The following is a 12752-nucleotide window of genomic DNA, read 5'->3' on the forward strand; positions in this document are numbered from 1 at the left end:
AACACATAGTGTGAGTAGTGTATTCACTAACTCACTAGGTCGTATCGATCTATTAGTTATTAGGGAGATGCGTAAGGTTTTCTGCCACCTCGCATGACTTGCGAGTGATTTCATCTGTTCTCTATTCTACTCTTGATGAAAGTGTTCTGCTGTCCCTTTATCTTCCTATGGTGTCCTTAATAATTCTCCTAGCTCTGTACTCCTCGTCTGATCCCTTCTCGAAGTTCTCTCTGTGAATTCCTCCATGTTCATCCTTGACTCCTATGTTGACTAGCCTAATGAGGTGGTATCTCTAGCTAAGTTGTCGGTGCGAGAAAGGAAATGTCTAAAGAATCTATGAGACTAAATTAAAATATTGCTATAAATAAATTTTTAACTTGTGATCCTTACTGGGTCCTTCTATAATCACCTGGTGTATAGAAATTATATATAACCCGGATCTAATAGACCTTCGAATATGTGATACTACTCTAATACCACATCCAAACAAGGAAAAGGAAATGAAGTGAAACCACACATTCTAAGTCTATGAGATCTTTATTATATATAACCTTTGGAAGTATCCACCCTGCAATTATAGATCTATCAGTAAGGGTGTTTAATTCTCACATAAATTATTAATGATTATTCAAGATACTCCTATAGTATCCTTGTTTTGTGTTTGATTCCTAAGTTTCTTGTTATTGTACACTTTTAGACTTGTTATTGAAAAGAATCCTAAAATACTCCTATAGTATTTTACTTTATGTTTTGTTCCATAGAATTCCTTGGATATAGAATTTGGTAAGTTTTAGGTTTTTCGCAACACCACTATCACTCCCGAACACACGTTCACTGTATCTTAAATAAATATAGTTGATCAGGCTATATTTATCCCATATATGCTTACATAACTGCCCAGGTTTGACTGTTGTGTCCAACAATTAAATACTTTTGTTCTGTTCTGCTTGTCATACTTGTTCTAGTATATATATATATATATATATATATATATATATATATATATATATATATATATATATATATATATATATATATATATATATATATATATATATATATATATATATATGAGCATGTATACTTCTTGATAATATTGATATATTTATAAGTATACTTTTAGACAGAGCTGTTGGAATAATATTCCTTAATGATCGATAGATTCAAGCAGAAAAACAATATAACGTAATAAAGAACACATGAATGGTTTAACTGATGTCGAATGATTAAGCTTTAACACCTTAGAAGAGTTCGCTTAAGAACTTCGATCATAGAGGTGTTTAGGGTTACAAAGCAGTAATGATAATAATGACCATCGTATCTAAGGCATACATGCATGCACTATAAATAGCTTAACCCTAATCAATAATCACGGATGGATAGGCCCATACCGGATATACAAAAACTAAGCCCATGACTCAACACAAAATACCCAACAATCTCCCCCTTTGCGTCAATGGAGCCGAGAGCTCAGTTTTGTTGAGTTATAGAAGACTTCTTGATGGTCTTGAACACCTTCGGTATAATGGCCAGTAGGGTATGAAGAAAAGTAATATACCACCGAAGCATGTCAGTGAAGTTCTTTTTGTCTGACTCATTGTTCTGCTTGCACCTATGGATAATATTGATTATGTGCTCTAAGCAGTCCGTTGAGAACAGATGCTTATCAACAAGAGAGAAAAGAAATCTATTAGCTTCTCCTCTTGTGAACATCACTGTGAGATGTGTAGAATCAATTTGACCCAGCTTCATCTTGTTCACATCTCCAGGCTTTACAGTTGGCTTCACAGTTGGTTTTTTCTTCAAAACATTTGCAATCTCTTGATCCATCTTTGCAACTTCATGGACATAAGAAGCCAACATCCTCTTCAGATGATCTAGGATCGGCTCATACTCCTTCACATTAGTGAGCAAAATGTTGTACAATAAGATCCAATCATGAGGATTTAAGTTAGGAAGATCTGCCAGGGAAATCATAGAAACCGAGTTGTCTGAACCTCGGGTTATCTTGAATTGAACGTTAACAAATTTCCCTACAGGCGAAGGTTTCAGCACCTTGACCGATGTAATCTTCTGTGCACTCTAAGTCAGATACTGCGACTCACCGAACTTGAGATAAAAATCAATAAGTTCACGATCAACTTGAGGGTGAGGTGAGGGAACTTCAACTGTGGAGTCAAAACAGTGAAAAGTAAATGCCTTTCATGTTATAGGCATATCAAACTGTGAGTTCCTCGAATTCTCACAATCAAACGAAGTTACAGGTTCCAGCCAGTACGTGCTTGGAAACTCTATCGCTTCTTTGATCAGCGTTTCCCTAGTCCAAGGAGGGAAATGTGCTTGCTTGCAAACAAGAGCATCAAGCTCTTCTTTCTTCTTTCTCTCCCACTCTTCTTCTTCCTTTGCAACCCGAAGGTTTTCATCTAACTCCTGATCCCTTTTCTTCCGTTTAAGGGCATCAGCAATAGTCTCTTGATCTTCACCACTATCATCATTTTCATCATCAAGACCTTTCTTCTTTTCTTGATTACCAGAACCCGAAGCTACATTACCCTTCGGTTCTGTTTTGAAAATGACCTTCGGTTTAACAGGAGGTTGAACAGGAGGAATTTTTGTACTACCTTCTCCCCCTTGTTGTGGAGTAACAATCGGCTCCGTAACACCCTTCATCTAACTAAGGATTTCAATCGTCGGAAGGAGCTTTGACGTCAAATGATTTCGGATCTTAAGGGTGAGAATTGGGTCATGAGCATTCACAATGGAACCCAAAAGACTTAGAACCTCACTTGCACAACTTTTAAGGACTGCACGCTCGGTTTTCAGAGAGGTAATCTCCTGGTTGGCTTGAGCAAGCTGAACCGACTGGACTTCGATAGTGGTGGTCTTCTTAGCCAATTCATCCATGAGTCTGTTTTCCATGGCTAAGTCAGCATGAAGCTTTTCTATCCGAGAATCAACCGACGACAAAAGAGACTTGTTTTCGGCTAAAATATCAGAACGAACAGTCTCGAATTTGGCTTGATCCCCTTGAAGTGTCTGAGAAAGAGAATCAATTGATGCATTCACCTTAGCAGCATTTGAATCAGCATGACCTTTGAAAGATTCTAAGAAAGCTTGGAATCATGAATAAGGTCTTTGACATTAGATGTAGCTTTCTTGCATAAAGAAGTAGAATCATTCACAGCATCAGTGGATTTGTCAATGGATTCATGGTATTGATGCAAAGTTGTATCCATAAAAGCTTTCATCACAACATCATTATACTTCTTTGATGATTAAAGCAGCGTATCGAGCTTTTCATGAACACTTGTCAGCTGTTGCTTGGTCACAGGAGCTGCATCATCATCATCACTCGGAAGTCTGTAAGGACTATAATAAGTAGAATCGAACTCAAAATTGTCTCCACCAAGAACTAGACCAGACTCACTGGAATGAGTTGGGGAAATAGGCTCAATTGTAACTAGAGGATCGTCTTCAGTATTCGTCCCCACATCAAATGTGTTGACTGTTGCTGGAGGTTCAGTTGTGGATGTGATGATTGGTGTAGTTGTGATAGTTGCTTGTGAAATAATGGGAGGTGGTAATGGAGCAGTTGTGATTTGTGTTGTGCTTACAGGTGGTGGTGGTGGTGGAGTTGTAGAAGCAGGTTGTGTTGTAGGAATTGTTGGAGAAACCGAAACTTGAACAGTAGTCTTCGGTGGAGATGGAGGAGGAGTGGGAACAGAATCATTGAGATTACCCTCTGGAGTTGGAGACCGAGGAGGTGTAGTACCCCTAGGAGAACCTTCATGCTGATCTTTGTCTTCCTCATCAGCCGACTGCTCCTCATCATTATTTGAGCTAGAAGGTGAAGGAGTCTTTCGTCTTCGTGCCATCTTTTTAACTTTCTTTGAAGCCGAAGAGGTAGTTTTTTCAACTTTTCGCTTCTTGGACTTGACAGGCTTAGAAGAGGGTCCCTCGGTTTCCACCTTCTTGGGATCTGCTTTCTTCCCTCGCTTTGTTGGCTTCTTAACAGCATCCAGTGCAGCTTGCATTTCAGGAGTCAATTGTCGTGGACTCTTGGGAGGAAGCATTCGGTACTCAGCTATCGCTTTACTTTCTTGAGAAACACATCGGTACATTGTTTCAGGAATTGAACCAATGTGTGGAAACCTTGTTGGATCAGCAACAATAATCTTCTTGGTGTTAAAGGCTGCTACTGAAGAAAGCATAGCATCCTTCATGATAGGAATCTGAAGAGAGTTAATTGCCCATCAAGTGACAAGGGTCCAAAAATGACCACAAGAAATTTCAGAATGCTTGGTTGAGGAGTTCAAACTCTGCACCAGTTGAGACCAGATCAAGGAACCATAATCCAAGTTGATTCCGTTGTAGATACCGTACAGAATGGTCATGAAACATTTGTTTGATCCATCAGACCCACCTACCCGTTCAGATAACCCCTTGTGAAAAAGAGTGAGTAACCCATTCCATTGAGGAGGTAAACAGGATTTCTTGAATTTCGTCAAAGTGGTAAGCACCTCAGTATAACCCATTTCATAAAACATCGTAAACAACTGGGTCGTGGTGATGAAATCAGGAGAGATGACAGAAGCATCGACAGCAAGCCCTAGCAGGGAGGAGAATCGGGGTTTCGAAATAGATGCCTTGTGATTGAAAATTTGAAAGTAGATCCTCTCCTTGTTCTTGTCGTAAGACGCAATAGAGTATACTTGTGACAGCAGAGACTTGGGAACTGATTCCACCTGCGTAAGAGCGATTACCAGTGGGGAGTACTTGAGACATTCAACAACTTGGAGCATGTATGAATCATACAAGAATAGGGTTAGTTGAATGATCAGGTTCTGATTAGGTTTGATCACAAGCAATGACGATGAAGCAGCTTGATCTTGAAGAGATGATGATTCCGCCATTGTTGATGTAAAGAAGAAGATGAACAGTTGAAGATCGCCTGTTGTATTTGAGAGAGTTTGAAGAAGGTAAGAATGTACAATAGGTGCGAGAAATCCTTTATATACCGTTGCCAGGAGAGAGAAAGAATCTCTTGTGATGATGATATGATCTCTGAAAGGTCGCCTGAAAAAGTGCGATTTGACAGCTTGGTTTCCCCAGATAGGCGTCACCAGGCGTGGGTTTAGGAGCCGTTTCAAATTCACGCGCCCAATATTGTACTTATCCATAACCGCGTTTCCACTTCTTATCCGATCGACTGCCCCGTTCCTTTATTCATTCGCTTTACAGACAGCTACTTTCGCTTCCAAAAATTTGTATATTTGTTAGAGCCGAAAGCACATATTAAAACAACTCATAATCATCACGAACCAGAATTTTGGAAAATCATGAAGATTTTCGTGCAAGAGTGTGCCAAAGAAAAAGAAATAAATCAATATGTGTATGGGATGTGAGTGATGTCAAATATGACATGAAGTAGATGATCCCGGGCACGAATCTCTTCCTTCAAAGTCAAGAGAGACTTAGAAGTGCTTGTATGGTTTCCCATTAGAGTACGATCAAATGTTTGTTAAGAAACATTTAAAGGCATCTTTTAATACATATGCTCTAGTGGGTGGCTTGTCTTCAACTAAACTTTGATACTTAACATAAGACCGAAAGTTGGATGAAGTACTTGTGAGACCGATGTGGTCTGTTGAACAAGTAGGTAGGATGTTTTGTTTAGAACAGGATATGTAAAACAAATCTCAAAAACCAAAAATTAAACTGGATCTTATAGGAAGAAACGCCTTGGTGTTAGACAATTTCATTAAGATCACGCAAAAAAAATGAGACTTCATTAGGTAACAAGTGAGATCTTGAATATTAATATTCACCGTCAATTCATTATTGGTATTGGATTGTGGGTTTCACTCAGTACGTGGTGCACGAAACTAAGATCATCAACACAGATGTTGTGTAACCATAAACCTCAGTGGTTATATCTGAGAGTCTCAGGGGTTACTTTGATGGAACAAAATTTGATGGAGAATGTAGAGGAGGTTGTTAAAGAACCGAAAGTACCCCTGCTATGTAAGAGTGACAAAGCAGAAAACTCTTAACTCATATGAGAAGAGTAAGGTAGCTCATGACTTGAGTGAATTTAGCAGCCTGATTGGGAAGAAACGATAGGTATAGATCGAATCATTAAGGCCTCACTCATAGTCTTAGAGGATTCGGTCTACATGCAGCAACATGCTTCTAGGAACACTTAACTAGTTCAAATTAAAATTGTCGTACCTGCCCTCGCTCCAATTCATGTAGCAACAATGTATTTGGTACCTAGTAAAGAGAATAAACAAAGACAAACAAACCACACACACAACTAAAAAAACAGAAGATAATAAAGAGATAAATAAAAGATAAAATGTTTTTGAAATTTTGAATTTTTCTGAAAAATAATAAAAACAGAAAAATAAACAAGAATAAACGAAATTAATTTTAGAAACTCTAGGAAGAAAGATAAAAGAGAAAATAAAGCAAGTAAAAAGTTTAAAAGAGAGTTTACAATGTATACAGCCGAAATCTAACCTTAAAGAAATGAAGCGAAATTGAGCGAGCGTTCCTTGATGAGCGAGCGTTTGGTTCCCTCAAATTCCACAGCCGAAATTGAGCGAGCGTTTGGTTCATTTCGGTTCCCGAAAATTTTTGAGCCGAAATAAGCAGAGCGTTAGGTACATTTCGGTTCCCGAAAATTCCAGAACCGAAATAGACCGAGCGTTCGCTCTATTTCGCTTGTCTAATTTTTAGAGAGAGGTTTGAAGGTTCGGTACCAACTCTGCTTCCATCATTTCCAAACCTTGTAAAATTTTATTGAAGCTTGCTTCTTGTAAGGCTTTAGTGAAGATGTTAGCTAGTTGATCAGAGGACCGAACGAAATGAACTTCCACGTTTCCATCTTCAACATGGTCCTTGATGAAATGGTATCTTAGTGCAATATGCTTTGTCTTTGAGTGTTGCACTGGATTGTGACATATTCTTATCGCGCTTTTACAGTCACAATATAGAGGTATTTTCTTCCTACTCAGTCCGTAGTCTCTTAGTTGGCTTTGTATCCAGATCACTTGTGAGGTACAGGATGTCGCGGCTATGTACTCAACTTCGGCTGTTGAAAGTGACACACAGGTTTGCTTCTTGGACTGCCAGCTAACAAGTTTACCATCAAGGAATTGGCATCCTTTAGTTGTGCTCTTTCGGTCCAGACCACATCCTCCAAGATCAGCGACAGAAAAGGCTTGAACGAAGAATCCGGATTTTGCTGGATACCAGAGACCGAGAGACGAGGTTCGCTTCAGATAGCGAAAAATATTCTTCACTACCACCATGTGAGGTTCTCTAGGATTTGCTTAAAACCTGGCACAATAACAAACAGAGAACATAATGTCTGGTCTACTAGCTGTTAGATACATGAGAGACCCTATCATTTGACGATAGAGTGTCACGTCGACAACAGGTTTTTCCAAAGATGGTGTTAACTTTGTGCCAAACGCCATGGGAACCTTCACCTTCGAATCTCCCGTCATACCGAACTTCGCCAGTAAGTTCTTCGTGTAGGCCTCCTGGTTAATAAAAATGCCTTCTGGTCCCTGTCTTATATCCAATCCAAGGAAAAAGTTATTGGACCCATTGCGCTCATTTCAAATTTAGTCTCCGTCAACTTCCTGAATTCAGCCGTTAAGCTAGGATTCGTGGAGCCGAAGATGATATCATCGACATAAATCTGAACTATCATTAAATGTCCGCCTTCTTTCTTACGAAAGAAGGTTGGGTCAACCGAACCTTGCTTGAATTTTGACATTTTAAGAAAGCGAGTTAACGTTTCATACCAGGCCCTCGGTGCTTGCTTTAGACCATATACAGCTTTATCCAACACATAGCAGTGATTAGGTTATTTCTCGTTCACGAACCCAGGTGGTTGCTCAATATACACCGTTTCTTCTAGTTCTCCGTTCAAGAAAGCACATTTTACGTCCATTTGGAAAACTTCGAAGTTTTTCTGAGCAGCGTATGCCAGAAAGATTCTTACAGATTCCAACCTTGCTACATGAGTGAAGGTATCCTCATAGTCTATCCCTTCTTCTTGGAAATATCCCTTCACCACCAGTCGAGCCCTATTGCGGATGACGTTGCCCTCTTTATCTAACTTGTTCTTGAAGACCCATTTTAAGCCGACCACAGAAGCATCCTTTGGAGTGGGAATCAGCCTCCAAACTCGATTACGTTCAAACTCATGGAGTTCATCTTGCATTGCTTGTACCCAATCAGCATGATCAAGTGCAGCATTAACCGTCTTCGGTTCGATTTTAGAGACAAATGAATTAAACATGCAGAATTCAACATGAGAGAATAAGGCAGTTTGTTTCGCTTTCAATTGAGAGCGTGTGAGAACCCGCTCAGATGATTCACCAACTATTTGTGTTTTGGGATGATCCTTCGTCCATTTTGTTAGAGGAGGGTAGTTCGGGTCATAAACAGGATCTAACTCTGCATTTACCTCTTCTTAAAATTATGATTGATTGCCTTCGTCATTTGTATTTTCATTATCCCCCTCAAATGGCGAAGCGTATCCCATGTCAGGTTCAGGATTCTCCCCCTCGGTTGGAGTTGAATTATCCCCCTCGGTTGGACCATCATGGGTTGGAGTTGGATTCTCCCCCTCGGTTGGACCATCATGGGTTGGAGTTAGATTCTCCCCCTCGGTTGGACCATCATGGGTTGGAGTTGGATTCTCCCCCTCGAATGACAATTTGATTGTATTGGATACAGATAAACCCTCCCCCTTGAACATTGAGCTGTTGTATGGAGGGTCAGTTGAGGGTTGACCATCAGTTGGTTTAGGAGGATCATTTTCCATATCTTTTGCAGCTTCATCGACGATCTTTTTCAAATTGTCGATTTTGTTGTCTGCTGCTTTCGCCTCCGAGTGTATAGCCTTTTCTGGTTCATCAAATAGCCTTATGTACTCTTCAAACAAGTTGGAAATAGGAACCGAGGCTTTTCCTGATTCTGGAAATATTTCCCCCATGGTACTTTCGCTTGTTTGAAATTTCTTCATGTAGTTGTCATCAAAGGTTACGTAGTAGGTTTCTTCAATACGCTTGGAGTGTTTATTCAAAACCCTGTATGCCTTTGAAGTGAGTGAATAACCAAGAAATATTACCTCATCGGCTTTGACGTCGAACTTGTTTCGGTCCTCTTTGGAGTTGAAAATGAAGCATCTTGAACCGAACACGTGGAAAAACTTAACATTGGGCTTCCGATTGTTCAGAATCTCATATGGAGTAATGGAGAATCGTTTGTTAAGTATCCGTTCTGAGTGTAGCATGCAGTTGCAACAGCATCAGCCCAGAAGTATAGCGGAAGAGAAGCGAAGCTCAGCATGGTTCGGGCTGCCTCACATAAGGAACGGTTTCGTCTTTCAACAATTCCATTATGTTGTGGTGTATAGGGAGCAGAGAAATTGTGAGATATTCCCTTTTCAGTCAGAAAATCTTCAAAGTCTTTATTCTTGAATTCAAGCCCATTGACGCTTCTAATGCTCTTCACCATCTTTCGCAGCTGCAGTTCCACCTGTTTGATAAACACCTTCAACTTGGGAGTCGCGTATGATTTCTGTTTAAGAAATAAAACCCAGGTGAAGCGTGAAAAATCATCTACTATGACAAGAATGAACTTACTACCACCGATGCTTTCAGTAGCGAAGGTCCACATAAGTCAATATGTAGAAGTTCAAGAGCTTCAACAATCTTTGTATTGATACGTGTAAGATGGCTCTTTCTGCTTTGCTTACCCATCTCACACGCTGCACACAGGTGTTCCTTATCAAACTTGAGAAGAGGAAGGCCTCGAACATGATCACCAAGCACCAACTTATTAATATCTTTGAAATTCAGGTGCGATAGCCGTCGGTGCCATAACCAGCTTTCATCAGAGTTTGCCTTTGATAGCAGGCATATTGCTGGTTTTCCTCGAATTGGGTTGAGATTTAAAGGGTACATCTCTCCCTTGCGTTCAGACTTCAACAGAACTCTTTTGGATTGCTTTTCAATAATTTCTAATCCCTCATCATCGAATGAAACTTTCAAACCGGTTCCCACAACCAATTGAGATACACTGATAAGGTTGTGTTGTAATCCATCCACGTAAGCCACTTTTCGAATTGTGAATTCTCCGTTGGTTATCATTCCATATCCTTTGATTGTGCGATAAGAATTGTTTCCATACTTCACACATCCACCATCCTTAAGGGACCGAAACTCCCTCAGCTCTTCCCTCCTTCCTGTCATGTGACGTGAGCAGCCACTGTCTATGTACCATTCGTCATCGAACTGCTCGTCATTTATAACCTGCAAATTCAAGCAGATTTAGGAACCCAAAGTCTCTTGGGTCCTGGTGAGTCTTTTACAGAAAAAAGAATAGCAACAGAAAGATCAACCAAATAAGTTCTTTTTATGAGAGTGCTTTCGTCTTTTCTTTTGATGGTATAAAATTTTATTTTATTTTTGTCTTGTTTAAATTGTATTGTTTCAGATGGTGCTTTGTTAGTTGGTTTTGGAATATTCTTTTGAGTCCTAGGGTTAGCTGACTTTTTCTTATTATTGATCTCAGAGTTCAAATCAAGCTTTCCCTTTCCTTTGATATCCTTCACTGAATAAGGCCTTTGTTGGCAGCAAGAAGGACCGAAACTAGACTTTCGGTTCTTATTCTTGGCGTTGGGACCGAAACTGGATGTTCGGTTCTGAGCTCTGGTGTTGGAACCAAGACTGGATGTTCGGTTCTGAGCTTTGGTGTTGGAACCGAGACTGGATGTTTGGTTCTGAGCTTCGGAGTTGGAACCGAGACTGTATGTTCGGTTATGAGCTTTGTTGTTGGAACCAAAACTGGATGTTCAGTTTTGAGCTTTTGCATAATAGGAGCTTGGACCGAAATTTTCCTTTCGGTTGTTCTCTGGCTTGTCATTTCCATTGACATTTGTCTCTTTCTTGGAAGGAACGTAGTTAGGGTTTTGGGACTGCCAAAACTGTTTTCGCTCATTCAAATTCTTCATGTATCTCTGATTTCTTTGGCGTTTCTGTTCGGCCAACTGCTATTCAGATTTATGAACATTGAAGCTTGATTTCGGCTTCTTCTTTTGAGCTTCGGTTGTCTTGGAAGACACATTGGATGCCTTCTTTGGTTCTTCTGGTATCGCTTTTGTTCCACTCGAGCTTGGTTTATCAAAACTTGAGGGTTTGTTGATGGGTTCAGCAACGTATCTACCCCTTACCCTCCACGAGGTTCGCTCCGATAAGCCGACAGTTTCGTCTGCATTATCAATAGGGGCAGACCAGAAGTAATCATCGCACCCTTCAGCATTGTCTGTGTCGACCAAGATTTTCAATTTTGTTGTTTGTTTTTCGGTGACACCTTTAACAGCATATACTTGATTTGGCACTGTTTGAACTTTCTGATAGACCACTGCTTTCTCTTTGAGTTTCTTTGTTTTGTCGTTTGAAAAACGAGCATATTCAACCGAGTTTTTAGATATGAGGGGTCTTTCATTCTCAGTTTCGCTCTTCAGAAATTCAGAGCAATCAACCACATCATCCACTGAGATATCGCTCATCTCACTTTCCTCATCAAATTCAGACGTGTTTTCTACATTCATTTTATGTTCTGAGCTTAATTTGGCGTTTGACGAGTCAAATGATTGTATGGTTTCGGACTTAATTTTCAACCTATCATTTTCATCCAAGAGATTTTTAAGCATGCATTTGTGTTCCTCAGAGTCAATAAAGGTCTCAATTTTGTCCAGTCCGATTTTGTAAGTGATGGAAGTCTCTTCTGAGGACATTATGGATTCACACTCAGCGATGACCTCATCCTCCTTAAATTCAAGGAAGGCTAAGATCATCTTATGAATCTTTTTCCCTATTTCACAATTTAAGTGCAACTGAGTAATATTCGTATATAAGCGTTTAGCAATCAAGCAAAAAACATTTCGTTGTTTCAAAAACTTTAAATTGTCTCGTTGCAAATAAATAATCTAATCCCTAGCCCTAGTTAACTCCGTCTCATTCAGCTCAATCCACATCCTTCTCTCCTCACTCTTCGAAGACACCCTGCTGAGTTGGTCAGTTAGGTTAGAGTTTGCTAAGCGAGTTTGCATGAGACTACCACTTAAGTCAGAAAATTTAAATTTTATTTCTTTCGTGCAAACTTCTTTGGGTTGGTGACCATCATTGCATATTCTTCGCCAGTAAGGTCACACTCAGACATATCTAAATCCTCCTCTTCTTCTGCTACACTTTTGCCTTTTGAGACAAGGGTCGGCGATCCCACACCCGAAACCACCTTTGCCTCCTTGGTTACCACGCTTTCATGGGATTTAAGAATACCCATCAGTTTCGCTAGCGAGTATGATTTAAACTGTTCATGAGCTTTCACCGTTGAAACCACTGCCATCCATTTTGGTCTTAATCCATTCATGAAGGTCACCTTCTGCTCAATCACTTTTCTTTCAATGCCATGCTTGATCATCTTGCTGAGGAGATGATTGAAGAGATCGAAGGTCTGTATCAGTTTCTCTTCAGGTTTCTGTTCAAAAGCTCCAAATTCTGAGAGCAACAAGGTTTGGATCGAGTATTCTAGATCCTCATCGGTTGAGTACAGTTCTTTTAACCTATCCCAGATTTATTTAGCCGTCGTGCATGAACCGACTAAACGAAAAGTGTCAGATTGCAATGCGAATCTTATCATTCTCATGGCTTTCACGTTACACA

This window comes from Lactuca virosa, chromosome 8 (genome assembly GCF_052849685.1).
Source record: "Lactuca virosa cultivar CGN04683 chromosome 8, Lactuca_virosa_CGN04683_v6, whole genome shotgun sequence".
In the NCBI taxonomy this organism is placed as follows: domain Eukaryota; kingdom Viridiplantae; phylum Streptophyta; class Magnoliopsida; order Asterales; family Asteraceae; genus Lactuca; species Lactuca virosa.